General features: G+C 46.3%; 6 non-coding genes across 6 annotated transcripts; 1 reads left to right on the top strand and 5 right to left on the bottom strand.

Annotated features, from left to right (window-relative positions):
* Positions 1-1,720: 1,720 nt before the first annotated feature.
* Positions 1,721-1,793, bottom strand: trnak-cuu. Its single transcript has one exon. It is a non-coding gene; the product is annotated as a tRNA-Lys (tRNA).
* A 6,022-nt stretch (positions 1,794-7,815) lies between these two features.
* Positions 7,816-7,904, bottom strand: trnar-ucg. The gene is given in 2 exon segments: positions 7,816-7,851; positions 7,868-7,904. It is a non-coding gene; the product is annotated as a tRNA-Arg (tRNA).
* A 2,894-nt stretch (positions 7,905-10,798) lies between these two features.
* On the top strand, positions 10,799-10,870 carry trnam-cau. Its single transcript has one exon. It is a non-coding gene; the product is annotated as a tRNA-Met (tRNA).
* Positions 10,871-17,586: 6,716 nt separating this feature from the next.
* Positions 17,587-17,671, bottom strand: trnap-agg. Its single transcript is given in 2 exon segments — positions 17,587-17,622; positions 17,636-17,671. It is a non-coding gene; the product is annotated as a tRNA-Pro (tRNA).
* Positions 17,672-19,160: 1,489 nt separating this feature from the next.
* On the bottom strand, positions 19,161-19,243 carry trnal-aag. Its single transcript has one exon. It is a non-coding gene; the product is annotated as a tRNA-Leu (tRNA).
* A 2,418-nt stretch (positions 19,244-21,661) lies between these two features.
* Positions 21,662-21,744, bottom strand: trnal-aag. Its single transcript has one exon. It is a non-coding gene; the product is annotated as a tRNA-Leu (tRNA).
* Between the last annotated feature and the right edge of the window lie 1,935 nt (positions 21,745-23,679).

Genomic DNA, 23,679 nt, shown 5'->3' with positions numbered 1-23,679 from the left:
GTGGGCAGCATAATCAATGATCCCTCCCACCCGGCTTACTCTCTTTTCCAACTTCTTCCATCGGGCAGGAGATACAGAAGTCTGAGAACACGGACGAACAGACTCAAAAATTGCTTCTTCCCCACTGTCACCAAACTCCTAAATGACCCTCTTATTGACTGACCTCATTAACACTATACCCTGTATGCTGCAACCGATGCCAATGCTTATGTAGTTACATTGCATATGTGTAGCCCTATTATGTATTTTCATGTGTTTTCTTGTATTTTCTTTAATTTAGTTTAATTCCCTTTTCTTCCATGTACTGAATGATCTGTTGAGCTGTTTGCAGAAAAATACTTTTCACTGTACCTCGATACACGTGACAATAAACAAATCCATTCCAATCCAATCCATTAGGAAACTCGGCCAGCTTAGTTGGTGGAGCGTAAACCTCTACATCCCAGGGTCGTGCGTTCGAGCACCAAGTTGGGCGTTTCCATATTACTATCTGTTTGGGTAGCACGGGAGCACAGTGGTTAGCACAGTATCTTCACGTCTCCAAGGCCCCAGTTTCGATTACCGGCTTGTGTCACGTTAAAAAGATCTCACCGCTCGTGGGTGAGACCAGAAGTGGTGGGCAGTTAAAAACAAGGATGTCGCCTTTTCGGACGGAGATGAGGAAATTTCTCACTCTCAGTGAGCTGTGCGACTTTGGAACTCTGCCTCAGGAATCGGCGGAAGCGGATCATTGATGACCTTCAAGGCAGAGATGGGGAAATTCTTGTTCAGCAAATAAATCAAAGGTTTATCGGGGTTACGTGCAAACATTGCATTCAGCCAGTTACCCGGGTGCACAAGCGTGCGGTTTTGTATTTGATATATCAGTTCCACACAATGGTGAAACGGTCTTAAAATATCGTTCTCATTTCTTCACGTGTTCTCCACTGATATATTCGCTGCAATATCTTCTCTGGACACAAATCACGGGAGCACAAGTGGTTCACAGCGCCATGGTTCCAGGTTCGATTCACTGTCTGTGCGGAGTCTGCACCTTCTGCCCGTGTCTGCGTGGGTTTCCTCCGGATGCTCCGGTTTTCTCCCCACAGTGCGAAGACGTGGATTACGTGGATTGGCCATGCTAAATTGCCCTTAGTTACCAGTCTTTATAAATAGAAACCTCATTCCGGCCCTGGGTCACTGCCCGTGTGGAGTTTGCATATTCTTACCATGTCTGCGTGGGTTTCACCCCCACAACCCAAAGATGTGCAAGGCATTGGCCACACTAAATTGGCCCTTAATTGGAAAAGTAGGGTACTCTAAATTTATACAGAAATAAGTAAATAAGTAATAAGTGACTCTGCTGTGTCACTGTTCTCTCCGCTGAGTAACTGAGTTCTCTGCTATGTAACTGAGCTCTCTGCTGTGTAACTGTTCTATCTACTAAGTAACTGTTCTCTCTGTTGTGGAACCGTGACTCTGCCGGTGACAGATATTCACTGTGGTTGTCTCAAATCATTCCCTGTTGTGGAAATGTGTTCCCGGTTGTGGAAATATAATCCGTCTGAAGCAGAACTTTTCTCCGCCAGTACTGAGACGAAATTCCAACCCCAGATTTATCAAATCTTCTCACGAAAGATTAGTTCAGGCGGCTGGATTCCTCGTCCAGAGACAGAACCTTGGTGTTCCTGTTATCAAAACAGTCTGTTCACCTGAACATTCTCAGATAACAATGAGGAACCGCCCAACGTGGGGCTCGAACCAACGGCCCTGGGATTAAGAGTCCCATGCTCTACCGACTGAGCTAGCCGGGCTGCTTCCAAACGCGTCCGTAACCCTCCTCCTGAGGAGCTTAGAAATGCTAAGCAGCGAACTTTGTGTCACATGGTTTCCTAAAATTCCGATTCATTCTTCGGTCGCTGGGAGCAGGGGTCGAACCTGCTGGGGAAAGTCCAAAACCTTAACCACTCGATCATGGCAGCTATGTTCAGTCGGTCATTCATTAATAAAGTGGTCGATATAAAACATTATAAAACCAGCCTGGAATCACTCCAGGAAGTTCTTGCGATGAACGGTGCCCCGGTGTTTATGTGAGCAGCGGCTGAATCGGCCTTAAAAATGACCATTGGATTTGGTGAGAAGCCTTGAGAGACTCGAAATTCCCGGTTCCCTAAACGCTCAATTCCACTGATTCAATTGTTTGCGGAAGAAAATCTGTTCTATTGGAAATATCCTAGAAGTTCATTTTTGCTTCCATGGAACAGCACCGAACTTCCCAGTCTAGATCCAAATTAAAGCAATTCAATCAGAGAAACTGACAGCACAGAAAGAGACCTGTGCAGACCGAATGGTCACGTGGTTACGTGATGACGCATCCACAATGATCAGCTGTCCTCCCCGGATCGCGCTCAGAGCACAAGCCTGGAGCAGCTGCTCAAACAGGAAATACATTATTTTTTGTTACAAGTCCTTGGTCGCCAGTCTTTGAGAGATCAGAATTTCTCCATGGTGTCAGGAGTGGGCAGTATGGCACAAGGGCTTCACCCCCTCAGCCCGCTACTGTCATAGAATCATAGAATCCCTACAGTGCAAAGGAAGACCATTCGGCACAACGAACATATACTAACCCTCCGAAGGCTCACGCACCTGCCCTCCACTGGAATATTGGGTCCGATGGAGAAACTCTGCCCCCCACTTCCAACCCCTGAAATTCCCTCTCATGAATGGGGTGCAGGATTGGAGGGTCAGTGCAGACTCGATGGAGTGAATGGCCTCCTTCTGAATTGTACTGGTTTCTATGGAAACAGATATGATCACAGTATTTATTCACATGGGATAAACATTGGCTCGTATGTCACAGGCTGTGGCCGCGTGGCCTAATGGATAAGACGTCTGACTTCGGTGAATCGGGTGATGATATCAGAAGATTGCAGGTTGCAGTCCTGCCGCGGTCGTTTCGCACCGAAATCCGTTGGAACTTGCTGACAGCCGAGTTTTCACTCCTCTGCTCAAAGTTCCACCTTTCCATCCAAACATTGCAGGGTTTTGTTTTGGAATATAATTTCTTGTAACATTGTTCATTCAATTCGCTCTCATCCTAGTATTTTGATTAGCTCCCGATGCTTCCACAGTGTCTGTTTGACTTGGATATAGTATAGAATATAACATTATGTATCAATCGGTTCAATACAATTCTCTGGAGGAAATTATAATGTCGTCAGGAAGACAGAGTCAAAGAGTCATAGATGTTTGCAGCATGGAAACAGCCCTTCGGCTCAGCTTGTCAATGCCGCCCAGTTTCTATCACTAAGCTAGTCCCACTTGTCCTCAGTTGCCCCATATCCCTTTATTCCCAACCTGCCCATGTAACTGTCTAACTGATTTTAAAAGACAAAATGATACCCGCCCCTCCCACTGCCTCTGGCAGCCCGTTCCAGATGCTCCTCATTATTTCATCGACCTCTATGACATCACCCCTCAGCATCCTGCGCTGCAGGTAAAAAAGTCCCAGCCTGTCCAGCCTCTACTTTTCACTCAGACCATCAAGTCCAGGTAGCATCCTTGTAAATTACTTCCGCACACTTTCTAGTTTAACAACATCTTTCCGAAAATAGACTGACCAGAACTGAACACAATATTTCATGTGTGCTCTTCTCAATGTATTGTACCACTTGAACAAGACGTCCCAACTCTTGTATTCAATATTCTGTCCTTAAAACTGAGCATGCTGAATGCCTTCTTCACCACCCTGTCCACCTGTGACACCACCTTCAAGGAGCCGTGAACCTGTACCCATAGATATGTTTGTTCTGTAATTCTCCCCAACTCCCTACCATTAACTGAGTAGGTCAATCCCTGATTTGATCGACCAAACTGCATCACCTCACGTTGATCCAAATTATACTCTGTCAGAAAATACACATTTCTGTGTATATTCCGGAACTAGCATGAAATTTAGTTTCAACAGCCCTGATGAATGAATCTTCTTGCACCAATCTGTATACAGATATTACTAATCCTCTGTCTGATAATCGATTTAAATCACGACACCAGATTTCGGCAGCAGTTTGGCACCAAGAAAAAATGCGGCTTCAGAAGCTCCAAAACCGACGCCAGCTTCATCTGGGGCATTGCTGGCAAATTTTGTCTTTCCAGAACCGGCCGCCCAACCGTCAAAACAAGTTAATCAGATGATCTCATTACACTGTAAGACGTAGGAGCAGAAGCAGGCCATTCGGCCCATCCTCTAAGTTCCACCATTTAACGAGGTTATGATTGTCCTGATATAATCCTCAAACCCACTTTCCCGCCTCATCCCCATAACCGTTGATTTCCTTACTGATTAAATCTTGAACATATTAGCTGACCCAGCCTCGACAATCCTATTCGCTTAGAAACGCTATTTCCACAGGTACACGAGACTCTGAGAGAATAAATTACTCATTATTTCTGGTTTAAATGTGAGGCCCCTTACTCTGAGATCATTCCCTCTGGTCCTCGACTCCCCCACATGGGGAAACGACCTCTCAGCATCCACCCTGTCAACCCCCTGAAAATCTATTCAATCAGTGAATTTGAATGGTGGGATTTATTCCCTGTCCCAAAGATTAGTTCAGGCCCCTGGATTCCCAATCCAGTGACATAATCTTTCAACCCTCTGAACAAAAAACAGTTGATTCAGCTCATTATTAAACATCTTAGGCCAGTGGGCCGATGAATGGCAGATGGAGTTTAATTTGGATCAATGTGAGGTGATGCATTTTGGTCGATCAAATCAGGGATTGACCTACTCAGTTAATGGGAGGGAGTTGGGGAGAATTACAGAACAAACAGATCTATGGTACAGGTTCACGGCTCCTTGAAGGTGGTGTCGCAGGTGGACAGGGTGGTGAAGAAGGCATTCAGCATGCTAGGTTTTAAGGTCAGAATATTGAATACAAGAGTTGGGACGTCTTGTTGAAGTTGTACAAGACATTGAGAAGAGCACACATGACATATTGTGTTCAGTTCTGGTCAGCCTATTTTCGGAAAGATTTTGTTAAACTAGAAAGAGTGCGGAAGTGATTTACAAGGACACTACCAGGACTTGATGGTCATACCAACAAAAAGGAAGGACGGTAGAAAGAGGGAAAATCGACCGTGGATATCGAAGGAAATAAGGGAGAGTATCAAATTGAAGGAAAAAGCATATAAAGTGGTGAAGATTGCTGGGAGATTAGAGGACTGGGAAATCTTTAGGGGGCAACAGAAAGCTACTAAAAAAGCTATAAAGAAGAGTAAGGTAGAGTATGAGAGTAAACTTGCTCAGAATATGAAAACAGACAGTAAAAGTTTTTACAAACATATAAAACAAAAAAGAGTGGCTAAGGTAAATATTGGTCCTTTAGAGGATGAGAAGGGAGTTTTAATAATGGGAGATGAGAAAATGGCTGAGGAACTGAACATGTTTTTTGGGTCGGTCTTCACAGTGGAAGACACAAATAACATGCCAGCGACTGATAGAAATGAGGCTATGACAGGTGAGAACCTTGAGAGGATTGTTATCACTAAGGAGGTAGTGATGGGCAAGCTAATGGGGCTAAAGGTAAACAAGTCTCCTGGCCCTGATGGAATGCATACCAGAGTGCTAAAAGAGATGGATAGGGAAATTGCAGATGCACTAGTGATAATTTTCCGAAATTCACTAGACTCTGGGGTGGTCCCGGGGGATTGGAAATTAGCAAACGTGACACCACTGTTTAAAAAAGGAAGTAGGCAGAAAGCAGGAAATTATAGGCCAGTGAGCTTAACTTCGGTAGTAGGGAAGATGCTGGAATCTATCATCAAGGAAGAAATTGCGAGGCATCTGGATAGAAATTGTCCCATTGGGCAGACGCAGCATGGGTTCGTAAAGGGCAGGTCATGCCTAACTAATTTAGTGGAATTTTTTGAGGACATTACCAGTGCAATAGATAACGGGGAGCCGATGGATGTGGTATATCTGGATTTCCAGAAAGCCTTTGACAAGGTGCCACACAAAAGGTTGCTGCATAAGATAAAGATGCATGGCATTAAGGGTAAAGTAGTAGCATGGATAGAGGATTGGTTAATTGATAGAAAGCAAAGAGTGGGGATTAATGGGTGTTTCTCTGGTTGGCAATCAGTAGCTAGTGGTGTCCCTCAGGGATCCGTGTTGGGCCCACAATTGTTCACAATTTACATAGATGATTGGGGTTGGGGACCAAGGGCAACGTGTCCAAGTTTGCAGATGACACTAAGATGAGTGGTAAAGCGAAAAGTGCAGAGGATACTGGAAGTCTGCAGAGGGGTTTGGATAGGTTAAGTGAATGGGCTAGGGTCTGGCAGATGGAATACAATGTTGACAAATGTGAGGTTATCCATTTTGGTAGGAATAACAGCAAACGGGATTATTATTTAAACGATAAAATATTAAAGCATGCCGCTGTTCAGAGAGACTTGGGTGTGCTAGTGCATGAGTGACAGAAGGTTGGTTTACAAGTGCAACAGGTGATTAAGAAGGCAAATGGAATTTTGTCCTTCCTTGCTAGAGGGATGGAGTTTAAGACTAGGGAGGTTATGTTGCAATTGTATAAGGTGTTAGTGAGGCCACACCTGGAGTATTGTGTTCAGTTTTGGTCTCCTTACTTGAGAAAGGACGTACTGGCGCTGGAGGGTGTGCAGAGGAGATTCACTAGGTTAATCCCAGAGCTGAAGGGGTTGGATTATGAGGAGAGGTTGAGTAGACTGGGACTGTACTCATTGGAATTTAGAAGGATGAGGGGGGATCTTAGAGAAACATTTAAAATTATGAAGGGAATAGATAGGATAGATGCGGGCAGGTTGTTTCCACTGGCGGGTGACAGCAGAACTAGGGGATATAGCCTCAAAATAAGGGGAAGTAGATTTAGGACTGAGTTTAGGAGGAACTTCTTCACCCAAAGGGTTGTGAATCTATGGAATTCCTTGCCCAGTGAAGCAGTTGAGGCTCCTTCATTACATGCTTTTATGGTAAAGATAGATAGTTTTTTGAAGAATAAAGGGATTAAGGGTTATGGTGTTCGGGCTGGAAAGTGGAGCTGAGTCCACAAAAGATCAGCCATGATCTAATTGAATGGCGGAGCAGGCTCGAGGTGCCAGATGGCCTACTCCTGCTCCTAGTTCTTATGTTCTTATGAGTGAAAAGTAGAGGCTGGAGAGGCTGGGACTTTCATACCTGCAGCGTAGGATGCTGAGGGCTGATGTCATAGAGGTCTATGAAATAATGAGGAGCATAAATAAGGTAATGAGGAGAATCTGGAACGGATTGCCAGTGGCAGTGGGAGGGGCGGGTACCATTTTGTCTTTTAAAAATCAGTTAGAAAGTTACATGCTGCCCATGTAACTTTCTAACTGATTTTTTGAAAGACAAAGCGATACCTGCCTCTACCAATGGTGGGCACAGAGGGACATGGGCCAAATGCGGGAACGTGGGACTAGCTTAGTGATAGAAACTGGGTGGCATTAACAAGCTGGGCCGAAGGGCTGTTTCCATGCTGCAAACATCTATGACTCTTTGACTCTCTCTGTATTCCTAGCGATATAAATTTCCTCCACAGAATTGTATTGAACCGATTGATACATCATATTTTATTCTATACTTTATCCAAGTCAAACAGACACTGTGGATGCATCGGGAGCGAAACACAATACTAGGATGAGAGCGAATTGAATGAAAAATGTTACACGAAATTATATTCCAAAAAATGCAATTCCCTGCAATCTTTGGATGGAAAGGAACTTTGAGCTGAGGAGTGAAAACTCGGCTGTCAGCAAGTTCCACCGGAATTCTGTGTAAAACGACCACGGCAGGACTCGAACCTGCAATCTTCTGATATCATCATCAAATTCGCCGAAGTCAGACGCCTTATCCATTAGGCCACGAGGTCACCGCCTGTGGTATATGAGCCAATGTTTATCCCTTGTGAATAAATACTGCGATCATATTTATTTCCATAGAAACGAGTACAATTCAGAAGGAGGCCATTCACCCCATCGAGTCTGCACTGACCCTCCAATCCTGCACCCCATTCATGAGAGGGGGGGGGCGGATTTCAGGGGTTGGAAGTGGGGGGCAGAGTTTCTCCATCGGACCCAATATTCCAGTGGAGGGCAGTTGCGTGAGCCTTCGGAGGGTCAGTACATGTTCGTTGTGCCGAATGGTCTTCTTTTGCCCTGTATGGATTCTATGATTCTAAGACTGGCGACCAAGGACAAGTAACAAAAAATAATGTATTTACTGTTTGAGCAGCTGCTCCAGGCTTTTGCTCTGAGCGCGATCCGGGGAGAACAGCTGATCATTGTGGATGCGTCATCACGCAATCACGTGACCATTCGGTCTGCACAGGTCTCCTTCTGTGCTGTCAGTTTCTATGATCACAGCAAGAAGTCTTACAACACCAGTTTAAAGTCCAACAGTTTTGTTTCAAACACGAGCTTTCGGAGCGGAGCTCCTTCCTCAGGTGAATCCAGGACTTTAACCTGGTGTTGTAAGACTTCTTACTGTGCTCACCCCAGTCCAACGCCGGCGTCTCCACTTCACAGTTTCTCTGATTGCATTGCTTTAATTTGGATCTAGACTGGGAAGACTGGACTGGGAAGTTCGGTGCTGTTCCATGTAAAGCAAAAATGAACTTCTAGGATATTTCCAATGTAACTGATTTTCTTTCGCAAACAATTGAATCAGTGGAATTGAGCGTTTAGGGAGCCGGGAATTTCGAGTCTCTCAAGGCTTCTCTCCAAATCCAATGGTCATTTTTAAGGCCGATTCAACCGCTCCCCGCATAACCACCGGGGCACCGTTCATCGCAGGAATGCAAGAACCTCCTGGAGTGATTCCAGGCTGGTTTTGTAATGTTTTATATCGACCACATTATTAATGAATGACCTACTGAACATAGCTGCGATGATCGAGTGGTTAAGGTGTTGGACTTTCCCCAGCAGGTTCGAGCCCTGCTCCCAGCGACCGAAGAATGAATCGGAATTTTAGGAAACTATGTGACACAAAGTTCGCTGCTTAGCAATTCTAAGCTCCTCAGGAGGAGGGTTAATGCGCTTTTGGCACCAGCCCGGCCAGCTCAGTCGGTAGTGCATGGGACTCTTAATCCCAGGGTCGTGGGTTGGGCGTTGGGCGCATCCTCATTTTACAGTGACACAGCAGGGAGCTCAGTTACTCAGCAGAGAGCACAGTGACACAGCAGGGAGCTCAGTTACTCAGCAGAGAGCACAGTGACACAGCATAGAGAACAGTTACTCAGCAGAGAGCACAGTGACACAGCATAGAGAACAGTTACTCAGCAGAGAGCACTGTGACACAGCAGAGAGAACAGTGACAAAGCAGAGAGCACAGCGACACAGCAGAGGGAACAGTTACACAGCAGAGAGCACAGCGACACAGCATAGAGAACAGTGACACAGCAGAGGGAACAGTTACACAGCAGAGAGCACAGCGACACAGCATAGAGAACAGTGACACAGCAGAGGGAACAGTTACACAGCAGAGAGCACAGTGACACAGCATAGAGAACAGTGTCACAGCAGAGTTACACAGCAGAGAGAACAGTCACACAGCAGAGAGCACAGTTACACAGCAGAGAGCACAGTTACACAGCAGAGAGCACAGTTACACAGCAGAGAGCACAGTTACACAGCAGAGAGCTCAGTTACAGAGCAGAGAGCACAGTTACACAGCAGAAGGCTAAGTTCCACAGCAGAGAGCACAGTTACACAGCAGAGAGAACAGTGACACAGCAGAGGGAACAATTACACAGCAGAGAGCACAGTGACACAGCATAGAGAACAGTGACACAGCAGAGAGCACAGTGACACAGCAGAGAGCACAGCGACACAGCATAGATAACAGTGACACAGCAGAGGGAACAGTTACTCAGCAGAGAGCACAGTGACACAGCAGAGAGCTCAGTTACACAGCAGAGAGCACAGTTACACAGCAGAGAACACATTTACACAGCAGAAGGCTCAGTTCCACAGCAGAGAGCACAGTTACACAGCAGAGAGAACAGTGACACAGCAGAGGGAACAGTTACACAGCAGAGAGCACAGTGACACAGAATAGAGAACAGTGACACAGCAGAGAGCACAGTGACACAGCAGAGAGCACAGCGACACAGCATAGAGAACAGTGACACAGCAGAGGGAACAGTTACTCAGCAGAGAGCACAGTGACACAGCAGAGGGAACAGTCACACAGCAGAGAGCACAGTGACACAGCAGAGAGATCAGTGACACAGCAGAGAGCACAGTTACACAGCAGAGAGAACAGTCACACAGCAGAGAGCAGTTACACAGCAGAGAGCACAGTTACACAGCAGAGAGCACAGTTACACAGCAGAGAGCTCAGTTACACAGCAGAGAGCACAGTTACACAGCAGAGAGCACAGTTACACAGCAGAAGGCTCAGTTCCACAGCAGAGAGCACAGTTACACAGCAGAGAGAACAGTTACACAGCAGGAAATACATTTAATTGCCTATCTTTCTGCAACGGAAAACCCCTTTTTCCTAAATAACCAGTTTGTCCATCTCAGTATCTTGCTGGTTTGCTCGGCACCTTTTCGGTGTGGCATTGTGTGTGTGCCCTGATATTCTCTTCCTGCTTTTTCTGTGTGTCTTTCTCTGTCTGTTACAGCCGCGCTGATGTTTGTGTTATTGTCCAGCCAGGGTGAGCTTCACAACACGTGGGTTTTCGTTGAAGAAAAAAATGGAGCAGGTGCATCGGTATCTGGCCACGGCTGAGCAGTCATTGCGAACTGAGTGGATATATGGAGCAGAGTGGCGCAGCGGAAGCGTGCTGGGCCCATAACCCAGAGGTCGATGGATCGAAACCATCCTCTGCTATTTATATTCTTAGTCACACCAAAAGTAAACCATAAGACCATAAGACACAGGAGTGGAAGTAAGGCCATTCAGCCCATCGAGTCCACTCCGCCATTCAATCATGGCTGATGGGCATTTCAACTCCACCTACCAGCATTCTCCCCGTAGCCTTTAATTCCTCGCGACATCAATAACTTATCTATCTCTGCCTTGAAGCCATTTAGCGTCCCGGCATCCACTGCACTCAGCGGCAATGAATTCCACAGGCCCACCACTCTCTGGCTGAAGAAATGTCTCCGCATTTCTGTTCTGAATTTACCCCCTCTAATTCTAAGGCTGTGCCCATGGGTCCTCGTCTCCTCGCCTAACGGAAACAGTTTCTTTGCGTCCACCCTTTCTAAGCCATGTATTATCTTGTAAGTTTCTAGTAGATCTCCCCTTAACCTTCTAAACTCCAATGAATACAATCCCAGGATCCTCAGCCGTTCATCATATGTTAGACCCGCCATTCCACGGATCATCCGTGTGAATCTCCGCTGGACACGCTCCAGTGCCAGTATGTCCTTCCTGAGATGTGGGGCCCAAAACTGCACACAGTACTCCAAATGGGGCCTAACCAGAGCCTTATAAAGGCTCAGTAGCACATCGCTGCTTTTATATTCCAACCCTCTTGAGATAAATGACAACATTGCATTCGCTTTCTTAATCACAGATTCAACCTGCATGTTTACCTTTAGGGAATCCTCGACTAGCACTCCCAGATCCCTTTGTACTTTGGCATTATGAATTTTCTCACCGTTTAGAAAGTAGTCTATGCTTGGATTCTTTTTTCCAAAGTGCAAGACCTCACATTTTCTCACGTTGAATTGCATCAGCCATTTCCTGCACCACTCTCCCAAACTGTCTAGATCCTTCTGCAGCCTCCCACTTCCTCAGCACTACCTGCCTGACCACCTAACTTCGTATCATCGGCAAACTTCGCTAGAATGCCCCCAGTCCCTTCATCCAGATCATTAATATATATGGTGAACAGCTGCGGCCCCAACACTGAACCCTGTGGGACAACGCTGGTCACCGGCTGTCATTCCGAAAAAGAACCTTTTATCCCAACTCTCTGCCTTCTGTCAGACAGCCAATCCTCAACCCATTCCAGTAGCTCACCTCGAACACCATGGGCCCTCACCTTACTCAGCAGCCTCCTGTGTGGCACCTTATCAAAGGCCTTTTGGAAATCCAGATAGACCACATCAACTGGGTTTCCCTGGTCTAACCTACTTGTCATCTCCTCAAAGAATTCAAACATGTCGCTATCACCCTGCAGCACATCCGCCTTTTCCTTTCAGTAAATTAGTATCAAAGTCTTGCTTCCAGTGTGATCCAGACATTGTTCCCAGGAATGAAGCAGACAGCGTTACAACATTGTGACGCTCAAAGTAGCAAAGTAGGGAAGCTCGTCAATTGACTAACTCTGAGGGAAACAGACAACATCTGCTGTGGTGTGTGAGTATTATCGATGCCAATATCACATCTCCACTGATTGGAGTGAGTTATGTTTTATTGACAGTCATGTCATTTGGTAAAGGTAGAACCAGGAGTTTTTCAGTGTTTTCAAAACATTTAACACCGAGAAGGATTATATACAAATTTCCAGGAATACCTACAGAGGGGCAATAAGGATATGTAACAATATCCAATAATAAACCACAATAGAAACCGAGATCACAGTTTCCCCTCTCAGACGGATGTGAACAATCCAACCAGACTATTTACAGCAAGCGAAGATTCCTGCCTTAGGCCACCTCACTTTCTCCAGTTCGAAACCCACGAAATCACGCAAATGCTTCCGATCAAATTATTATTGCGTTGATCGGGAATCTAACCCGGTTCAACTAGCTTGGAAGGCAACTCTGCTCACCAGGATACCCCCATCACTTACTGTCCAACGTTGAATCCTTTTGATGCTTTGCATTCATTTGATAAATTGTTTCGTAAAAAAAGTCTTACTATGTTTATGTTATTTGTCTCCAATTTAAAATGTTCCTGAATGAAAGTGTCCGTGTCGGACGGCTCCCGTTCAGCCAGGAGATGGCACCAGTCCACAATAAATGTATTTATTTCTGATGTTCTGTGTGTCATTACAGAGGACTCTTGCTTTGGCCTGAGACCTTATCTTGTCCTTGTGTCCTGATGCTGCCGTTTACACCCTGTTTAAGTAATCATAGAATCCCTCCAGGGCAGAAGGAGACCATTCGGCCCATCCAGTCTGCACTGACCCTCGGAAAGCGCCCCCCAACTCGGCGCAATCCCCTCCGAACCGTTTGGATACATCAGGTCGCAGTCTCCTCTGGAGAGTAGGGTTCGAATCCCACTCCTGACATTGACATTGATTCTCAGCTGCGATAAAACGCCAGGGTCCCGGGTTCAAATCCCGGACGAGCACGGATGGTGTCATTGACTGAAATCGGGAAATTCAGGGAAGTTATTGCGGCGAATAAATCACTGCAGAACACATGAAGAAACGGTCACGGTATTTAAAGGTCGTTTGATCATGGTGTGGGATTCTGAATGTATCCTCAAGTAAAAACAGACGCACGCTTGTGCATCCACGCCGCTGGCTGAATACAATGGTTGCTTGGACCCGATAAACCTTTGATTTGAGTAACGCGCTTGCGGGATGAGGTGGCCGAGTGTTCAGGCGACGGACTGCTAATCCATTGTGCTGTGGGAGCGCATCCCATCATCATCGAATTTTCATCCTGTTTTCTGGTCTGGCAGCAGCTGTGGAGAGGGAAACAGAGAATGGGAAGCCGGGTCATACTGGACTGGAAACTGTAACTCTGTTTCTCTCTACACAGATGCTGCCAGACCAGCCGAGTTATCCAACGTTGTCTATTTCTGTTTCAGGATTTTGTGACGAATCTCCAGAGCGGCTTTGCCTTTGTGCTCGGCGTTTCTATTTACATATTTCTGTATAAATTTAGAGTACCCTACTTTTCCAATTAAGGGCCAATTTAGCGTGGCTAATCCACATACCTTGCACATCTTTGGGTTGTGGGGGTGAAACCCACGCAGACATGGGAAGAATATGCAAACTTCACACGGGCAATGACCCAGGGCCGGAGTGAGGTTTCTATTTATAAAGACTGGTCCCGTATGGTAACTAAGGGCAATTTAGCATGGCCAATCCACCTAATCCACGTCTTCGCACTGTGGGGAGAAAACCAGAGCACCCGGAGGAAACCCACGCAGACACGGGCAGAAGGTGCAGACTCCGCACAGACAGTGAATCGAACCTGGAACCCTGGCGCTGTGAACCACTTGTGCTGCCGTGATTTGTGCCAGAGAAGTTATTGCAGCGAATATATCAGTGGAGAACACGTGAAGAAATGAGAACGACATTTTAAGACCGTTTCACCATTGTGTGGAACTGATAGATCAAATACAAAACTGCACGCTTGTGCACCCAGGTAACTGGCTGAATGCAATGTTTGCACGTAACCCCGATAAACCTTTGATTTATTTGCTGAACAAGAATTTCCCCATCTCCGCCTTGAAGGTAATCAATGATCCGCCTCCGCCGATTCCTGAGGCAGAGTTCCAAAGTCGCACAGCTCACTGAGAGTGAGAAATGTCCTCATCTCTGTCCGAAAAAGGCGACATCCTTGTTTTTAACTGCCCTCCACTTCTGGTCTCGCCCACGAGCAGTGAGATCTTTTTAACGTGACGCAAGCCGGTAATCGAAACTGGGGCCTTGGAGACGTGAAGAGGCTGTGCTAACCACTGTGCTACCGTGCTGCCCAAAGATTTGGTTCAATACTCTCAGATAGTAATATGGAAACGCCCAACTTGATGCTAGAATGCACGACCCTGGGATGTAGAGTTTTACACTCCACCAACTAAGCTGGCCAAGTTTCCTAATGGATTGGATTGGAATGGATTTGTTTATTGTCACGTGTACCGAGGTACAGTGAAAAGTATTTTTCTGCAAGCAGCTCAACAGATCATTCAGTACATGGAAGAAAAGGGAATGAAACAAAATTCAAGAAAATTACAAGAAATCACATGAGAATACATAATTGGGCTACACAAGATATGCAATGTAATTACATAAGCATTGGCATCGGTTGAAGCATACAGGGTGTAGTGTTAATGAGGTCAGTCAATAAGAGGATCATTTAGGAGTTTGGTGACAGTGGGGAAGAAGCTGTTTTTGAGTCTGTTCGTGCGTGTTCTCAGACTTCTGTATCTCCTGCCCGATGGAAGAAGTTGGAAAAGTGAGTAAGCCGGGTGGGAGTGATCTTTGATTATGCTGCCCGCATTCCCCCCGGCAGCGGGAGGTGTAGATGGAGCCCATGGATGGGAGGCAGGTTTGTGTGATGGACTGGGTGGTATTTACGACTCTCTGAAGTTCCTTGCGGTCCTGGGCCGAGCCGTTGCCATACCAGGCTGTGATGCAGCCCGATAGGATGCTTTCTATAGTGCATCTGTAAAAGTTGGGAAGGGTTAATGTGGACATGCCGAATTTCATTAGTTTCCTGAGGAAGTATAGGCGCTGTTGTGCTTTCTTGGTGATAGCATCGACGTGAGCGGACCAGGACAGATTTCTGGTGATGTGCACCGCTAGGAATCTGAAACTGCTAACCATCTCCATCTGGGCCCAGTTGATGCTGACAGGGGTGTGTACAGTACCTTGCTTTCTGAAGTCGATGACCAGCTCTTGAGTTTTGCTGGCATTGAGGGAGAGATTGTTGTCGTTACACCACTCCACTAGGTTCTCTATCTCCCTCCTGTATTTGGACTCGTCGTTATTCGAAATCCGGCCCACTATGGTCGTATCGTCAGCAAACTTGTAGATAGAGTTGGAACCAAGTTTTGCCACGCAGTCGTCTGTGTACAGGGAGTAGAGTAGGGGGCTAAGTACGCAGCCTAGCGGGGCACCGGTATTGAGGACTATTGTGGAGGAGGTGTTGGTGTTCATTCTTACTGATGTTTGATGTTTGATAATGTTTGATGGAACTGCTCAAAAAATAAACTGAGCGGGTAAATCTGAAATATCCGGAAAAAATTACCAGCATTGTGATTTTGAACGGAGTCACTTCGGGAACATTCCCACACATAGATAAATTCTTGAAACCAGCTGCAGAAAATCTGTCGTGATTTGTAACACGCAACCTTCTGATCTGGAGTGGCGCTACCGTTGCGCCACAAGCCCAACTGCTGAGCAGTTAGTGTTTCCCCTCATAGATTCATGTTTTATTTACACCCAACGGCGAAAAAGACTCAAAGAAGTCAGATTGAGGGATATTAAAGGGCCATGAAGTAAAGCAGCTGTACCACGTGCTTAAGGTGATGCACAATAAGCCATTGTGCTCTGTACACGTGACTTCAAATCCCATCCTCGTCTGTAACGTGCCTGTTGTGTTTCTGTTTGGGCAACTTCGTGAGCGCGAAGTAAAAATGCTGCGATTTTTAACTTTTGTTTGACGGTGGGTGGGTGGGTGGGGGTGGGGGTGGGGGCGGTTAATAGTCGAACACTGTCCATACTGAAACCCCGTTAAAAAATTGGTAAATTCTTATTTCATTCCCCGCAGGACCTGCGCTAAAATTCTGAGCGAAAAGTTGCTTATCTTACTCAGGAAGTGGGGCAGAAATTTCCAACATTGTTTTGCGATGGCCGGGAAATGATCCCGAGGCAACTGCTTGGAAGGCAGCTATGCTCACCACTATACCACCATCGCTCACTGATTAGATTTCTGTCCTTTTGGTTCTTTAGATTAACTTGATAAACTGTTTCGTAACAAATACTTACTTTGCGTAAGTTATTTCACTCCAGTTTAAAATGCTCCTGAATGAAAGTGTCCGTGTCGTCCGGCTCCCGTTCAGCCAGCAGATGGCACCAGTCCACAATAAATGTATTTATCTAATTATTTTTCATGTTCTATGTGTCATTACATAGGCCACTTACTCTGGTCTGCGACCTTAACTTGTCCTTGTGCCCTGATGCTGCCATTTTCACCCTGTTTAAATAATAATAGAATGCCTCCAGTGCAGAAGGTGGCCAATCGGCCCATCGAGTCGGTACCGACCCTCGGAAAGAGCACCCGATTTCGTCCTAATCGCACCTAACCTTTCGAATATGTCAGGACAGCCGAGATCAGGGCGCAGTTTCCTCTGGAGGTCAGGGTTCGAATTCCACTCCTGACATTGACTTTTCCTCCGCGAGGCACCATCCAAACCTGGAACCCCTCCCTAACAGCACTGTGTGAGTACATATACCATATGGACTTGCAGCCGTTCCAGAATCACCCCCCCCCCCCCCCCCCCCATTCTCAAGGACAATTAATGTTAGATTTTAATTGTTTGGCCGAATCAGCGACAGCCACAGCCAGAGAGACCTGCAATAACCCTGAGGGCAGGAAAGGCCCCCATTGTCCTTTGACCCAACAACAAAATACTGCGGATGCTGCAAATCTGAAACAAAGACAGAAAATGCTGGAAATATTCAGCTGACCCGGCAGCTTCTGTGGAGAGAGAAACAGGTCATTGCAATGAAAGGTCAGGATGTGAAATGTTAACTATTTCTCTTTTCACAGATACTACAGATCCCTAAAGTATACCAGTGTTCATAGAATTATAGAATTGACAGTGCAGAAGGAGGTCATTCGGCCCATCATGTCTGCACCGGCTCTTGGAAAGAGGACCGGCTCCTGGAAAGATCCACCCCAACCCCAAAAACTGGGCTCGTCCGGGATTTGAACCCGGGACCTCTCGCATTTTACCGCAAGTCCCTAAGCGAGAATCATACCCCTAGACCAACGAGCCGACCTGCTACTCCTTCTGATTAACTGAACATCGTCACACTCTGTAACTTAGTGCGTGAAAGTGTCTGTTCCCCAAAGAAAAATATGGATTAAATCCCAGCCCAGCCATATTCCGTTTGACCATCTGTGCGATTGACAACTTCCATAACAGTGGGAAATGTGTTGGATTTCTAGTCGAAAAGTATGCCTTTTGCAGGTTTCAATTCACTGGAATATCTACAGAGATTGTAACGCGAGGACTGATTTCAGCAGTCATCATCCAGTTGTTAAATCATTCCACTAGAAATCCATTGGATTTTCCCCATTGACTAGAGTGCTGCTCCCAGAGGATCTGTTCAGTGTTTTCAAAAATGTTTTATTTTGAATCCACTATGTCCAGAGAATTGTGACGCTGAAATTGCTCACACTTCTCTCCATTGTCATCTATTCTGCAGGTATTGACCGAACCGTCTAATGGAGCCACGCTCACAGGGCTGTGAGAGAGCCTTTCTTTCAGGTTGTTGGCCTTCAGACCAACGGTCTGAAGATTTGGTCGGAGATTCCTGGAGTTTTGTGAAGAGAACAAGGTGGTGGAGCAATGTGTCAATAACAGGATAGGAGTTTGGGATATTATCCAGTCTGTGCTGGGGGGCTGCGGGAAGGAATTTGTCTTGTCTGCCCACCAAAGCTGAATGTTAGGATTGAGGTGGTGAGCAGATTCCGAGAGGAGAGTGAAATCCTTTCACTGAGTTTCAAGCTTACAGTGAGGTTGAGGGTCTTGAGTTACAGGAAGATATAGACGGGATGGTCAAATGGGCAGAAAAGTGGCTGATGGATTTTAACGCTGAAAAATAAGATATGATGCCTTTGGTCGGGGATTTGCGCAGTAACTTCATTGCAGTGTTAAGATAAGCCTATTTGTGACAATAAAGGCTATTATATTATTATAGGATTAATGTGAATGGCCTGACACTGGGAAGTCCTGAGGAACAAAGGGACCTTGGAGTATTTGTGCATAGATCTCTGCAGGCAGAAGGGCAGGTTAATAGGGTGCTAGCAAAGGCATCTGAGATATTTGTCTTTATCAATCGGGGCATGGATTACAGAAGCAGACAGATCATGTTGGAGTTGTATAGAATGTTGGTGAGGCCACAGCTGGAGTACCGTGTGCAATTCTGGTCACCACATGACAGGAAATATGTGACTGCACTGAATGGGGTGCAGATGTGATTCAGCCGGATTTTGCTGGGGATGGAACATTTAAGATATGAAGAGAGGATGGATAGGCTTGTTTTTTTTCTCATTGCTGCATTGTTCAGTTTTCTGCAATCAACAAAGACCGAACTGCCGCCGACCTGTTCCTCACACGAAGCCTGTGGGGTTCTGGGGTGCGAATCTAACCAGGAATATCATGTCCTGAGACCACCGCTTCCCCATTGAATGGGAGGTCTGGATCAACCTGGAGTTGAACATTGTGCTGGAGAAACGTAACCACCAGGAGGAAAAGTTAATGTCAGGAGTGGGATTCGAACCCACGCCTCCAGAGGAGACTGCGACCTTAACGCAGCGCCTTCGACCGCTCCGCCATCCTCACGCCTTACGGCAAAAGGTATGCTCCGTGCATACATCGAGATAAGTTGTATCTTCATTGTCATTTCATTTCAAACTAGATGTACTTTTCCTATTTTTCAACCCCAGCCAGAGTCCTGTGTCTGAGTGCCATCCTTGTCCAATCCGCTGGGGAGGTCAAGGAGCTTCTCATTGCTGCATTGATCAGTTTTCTGCGATCAACAAAGACCGAACTGCCGCCGACCTGTTCCTCACACGAAGATATCGAGAGTCTGAGATCTGAGCGGCGGGAAGGATCCAATGAGACAGTTGCATCCTGGCGACTGGAATCTCTCTCCACAGCTGCTTCTGGGGCTGCTTTCACAGACCAGTAGCAAAAGAACCCGTTCAGTGTGCAAACTGGAAGAAGTTCATCCAGAAAAGGCTGCACAATAGGATTCTGGGAGAGGTCTTCTGAGTCACCTCGACAATCCAATCATCCTGACTATTTACAACAAAAGAAGATTAATTTTACCCGGTGTCCTGGGGTCAATACTAATTCCTCAACCAGAGTCACTGAACAGGTCATTCAGTCTTGAACTTGGCTTCTGCCTGTGGGATCTTGCTGTGCGGATTCCAGCTGGAATCTCATGTCCTGAAACCTCTGCTTCCCCATTGAATGGGAGGTGTTGGATCTCCCTGGAGTTGAGCGTTTTGCTGGAGAAACTTAACCTCGTTGAGGTATTGACCGAACCGTCTAATGGAGCCACGCTCACAGGGCTGTGAGGGAGGCTTTCTTTCAGGTTGTTGGCCTCCTTTGGTCCATCATCCAGCAACCGGATGTCTGCAGAGTACCTCGGAATGTCGAGCCCCTCTTCCCAAGATGGAATTAATCAGGGACAAGGTGTTGGTTGAAGACCAAATCAACGGTCTGAAGATTTGGTATGAAATTGCTGGAATTTTGTGAAGAGAACAACGTGGGGGAGCAATGTGTCAATAGCAGGATAGGAGTTTGGGATATTATCCAGTCTGTGCTGGGGGGCTGCGGGAAGGAAGTTGTCTTGTCTGCCCACCAAAGCTGAATGTTAGGATTGAGGTGGTGATCAGATTCCGAGAGGAGAGTGAAATCCTTTCACTGAGTTTCAAGCTTACAGTGAGGTTGAGGGTCTTTAGGTACAGGAAGATATAGACGGGATGGTCAAATGGGCAGAAAAATGGCTGATGGATTTTAACGCTGAAAAATAAGATATGATGCCTTTGGTCGGGGATTTTCGCAGTAACTTCATTGCAGTGTTAAGATAAGCCTATTTGTGACAATAAAGTATATTATATTATTATAGGATTAATGTGAATGGCCTGACAGTGGGAAGCCCTGAGGAACAAAGGGACCTTGGAGTGTTTGTGCATAGATCTCTGCAGGCAGAAGGGCAGGTTAATCAGGTGCTGGAAAAGGCATCTGAGATATTTGTCTTTATCAATCGGGGCATGGATTACAAAAGCAGACAGATCATGTAGTAGTTGTATAGAATGTTGGTGAGGCCACTGCTGGAGTACCGTGTGCAATTCTGGTCACCATATGACAGGAAATATGTGACTGAACTGAATGGGGTGCAGATATGATTCAGCCGGATTTTACTGGGGATGGAAACTTTGAGATTTGAAGAGAGGTTGAATAGGCTTGTTTTTTTCTCTCTTGCTTGAACAGAGATGACTGAGGGGTGATCTGTTCGAGGGGTACTAGATTATGATAGGTATAGACAGGGCGGATAGGGAGCACCTGTTCCCCTCAGGAGAAGTCTCAGTCACGAGGGGACATTGCATTATTCTGTGATTTTGTTACAGATCAGATCTTGGAGGTATTGCTGCGTATTCCCAGGCGACGGAGGTCCAATTCTTAGAGAAAAAGCTTCCATCGAGGACGGGATTCTCAATAGGAACAAACTGGAGGTCTGGGGTGTTAGAAACTGCTGAACACTGATTCACTTTTATTCATTGTTGTGCCCTAGAATAAACACGTGGATTGTAGCTGTCCATTAAAACAAAAATAGAGTTCGGGCGTTTCTGGCCAGTAAGTTCGCAATGTCCACCGTACATCACTCATGATCATCAGGTGCAACAAATGATACCTTCATTGTCATTTCATTTGAAACTACATGTTCTTTTCCTATTTTTGAACCCCAGCCAGAGTCCTGTATCAGTGTGCTAACCTTCTCCAAGCCGCTGGGGAGGGGGGGGGGGGGGTCAAGGAGCTTCTCATTGCTGCATTGTTCAGTTTACTGCCATCAACAAAGCCCGAACTGCCGCCGACCTGTTCCTCACACGAAGCCTGTGGGGTTCTGGGGTGCGAATCTAACCAGGAATATTATGTCCTGAGACCACCGCTTCCACATTGAGTGGGAGGTCTGGATCATCCTGGAGTTGAACATTATGCTGGAGAAACGTAACCACCTGGAAGAAAAATTAATGTCAGGAGTGGGATTCGAACCCACGCCTCCAGAGGAGACTGCGACCTTAACGCAGCGCCTTCGACCGCTCGGCCATCCTGACGCGCTGTGGCAAACGACATGCTCCGTGCACAAATCGATTAATTTGTATCTTCATTGTCATTTCATTTCAAACTAGATGTACTTTTCCTACTTTTCAACCCCAGCCAGAGTCCTGTATCTGAGTGCCATCCTTGTCCAAGCCGCTGGGGGGTCAAGGAGCTTCTCATTGCTGCATTGATCAGTTTTCTGCGATCAACAAAGACCGAACTGCCGCCGACCTGTTCCTCACACGAAGATATTGAGAGTCTGAGTTCTGAGCGGCGGGAAGGATCCAATGAGACAGTTGCATCCTGGCGACTGGAATCTCTCTCCACAGCTGCTTCTGGGACTGCTTTCACAGACAAGTAGCCAAAGAACCCGTTCAGTGTGCAAAGTGGAGGAAGTTCATCCAGAAAAGGCGGCACAAGAGGATTCTGGGAGAGGTCTGCTGAGTCACCTCGACAATCCAATCAGCCAGACTATTTACAACAAAAGAAGATGAGTTTTACCCGGTGTCCTGGGATCAATACTAATTCCTCAACCAGAGTCACTGAACAGGTCATTCAGTCTTGAACTGGGCTTCTGCCTGTGGGATCTTGCTGTGCGGATTCCAGCTGGAATCTCATGTCCTGAAGCCTCTGCTTCCCCATTGAATGAGAGGTGTTGGATCTCCCTGGAGTTGAGCGTTTTGCTGGAGAAACTTAACCTCGTTGAGGTATTGACCGTACCGTCTAATGGAGCCACGCTCACAGGGCTGTGAGAGAGGCTTTCTTTCAGGTTGTTGGCCTCCTTTGGTCCATCACCAGCAACCGGATGTCTGCAGAGTACCTCGGAATGTCGAGCCCCTCTTCCCAAGATGGAATTAATCAGGGACAAGGTGTTGGTTGAAGAGCAAATCAACGGTCTGAAGATTTGGTCTGAAATTCCTGGAGTTTTGTGAAGAGAACAAAGTGGGTGAGCAATGTGTCAATAGCAGGATAGGAGTTTGGGATATTATCCAGTCTGTGCTGGGGGGGCTGCGGGAAGGAAGTTGTCTTGTCTGCCCACCAAAGCTGAATGTTCGGATTGTGGTGGTGATCAGATTCCGAGAGGAGAGTGAAATCCTTTCACTGAGTTTCAAGTTTACAGTGAGGTTGAGGGTCTTGAGTTACAGGAAGATATAGACGGGATGGTCAAATGGGCAGAAAAATGGCTGATGGATTTTAACTCTGAATAATAAGATATGATGCCTTTGGTCGGGGATTTTGGCAGTAACTTCATTGCAGTGTTAAGATAAGCCTATTTGTGACAATAAAGAATATTATTTTATTATAGGATTAATGTGAATGGCCTGACAGTGGGAAGCCCAGAGGAACAAAGGGACCTTGGAGTGTTTGTCCATAGATCTCTGAAGGCAGAAGGGCAGGTTAATAGGGTGCTGGCAAAGGCATCTGAGATATTTGTCTTTATCAATCGGGGCATGGATTACAAAAGCAGACAGGTCATGTAGTAGTTGTATAGAATGTTGGTGAGGCCACAGCTGGAGTACCGTGTGCAATTCTGGTCACCATATGACAGGAAATATGTGACTGCACTGAATGGGGTGCAGATATGATTCAGCCGGATTTTACTGGGGATGGAAACTTTGAGATTTGAAGAGAGGTTGGATAGGCATGTTTTTTTCTCTCTTGCTTGAACAGAGATGACTGAGGGGTGATCTGTTCGAGGGGTACTAGATTATGATAGGTATAGACAGGGCGGATAGGGAGCACCTGTTCCCCTCAGGAGAAGGGTCAGTCACGAGGGGACATTGCATTATTCTGTGATTTTGTTACAGATGAGATCTTGGAGGTATTGCTGCCGTATTCCCAGACGGCGGAGGTCCAATTCTTAGAGAAAAAGCTTCCATCGAGGACGGGGTTCTCAATAGGAACAAACTGGAGGTCTGGGACGTTAGAAATTGCTGAAAACTGATTCA

Source organism: Scyliorhinus canicula, chromosome 31, assembly GCF_902713615.1.
Source record: "Scyliorhinus canicula chromosome 31, sScyCan1.1, whole genome shotgun sequence".
Lineage (NCBI taxonomy): Eukaryota > Metazoa > Chordata > Chondrichthyes > Carcharhiniformes > Scyliorhinidae > Scyliorhinus > Scyliorhinus canicula.
This window is presented reverse-complemented; position numbering and strand designations above follow the sequence as displayed.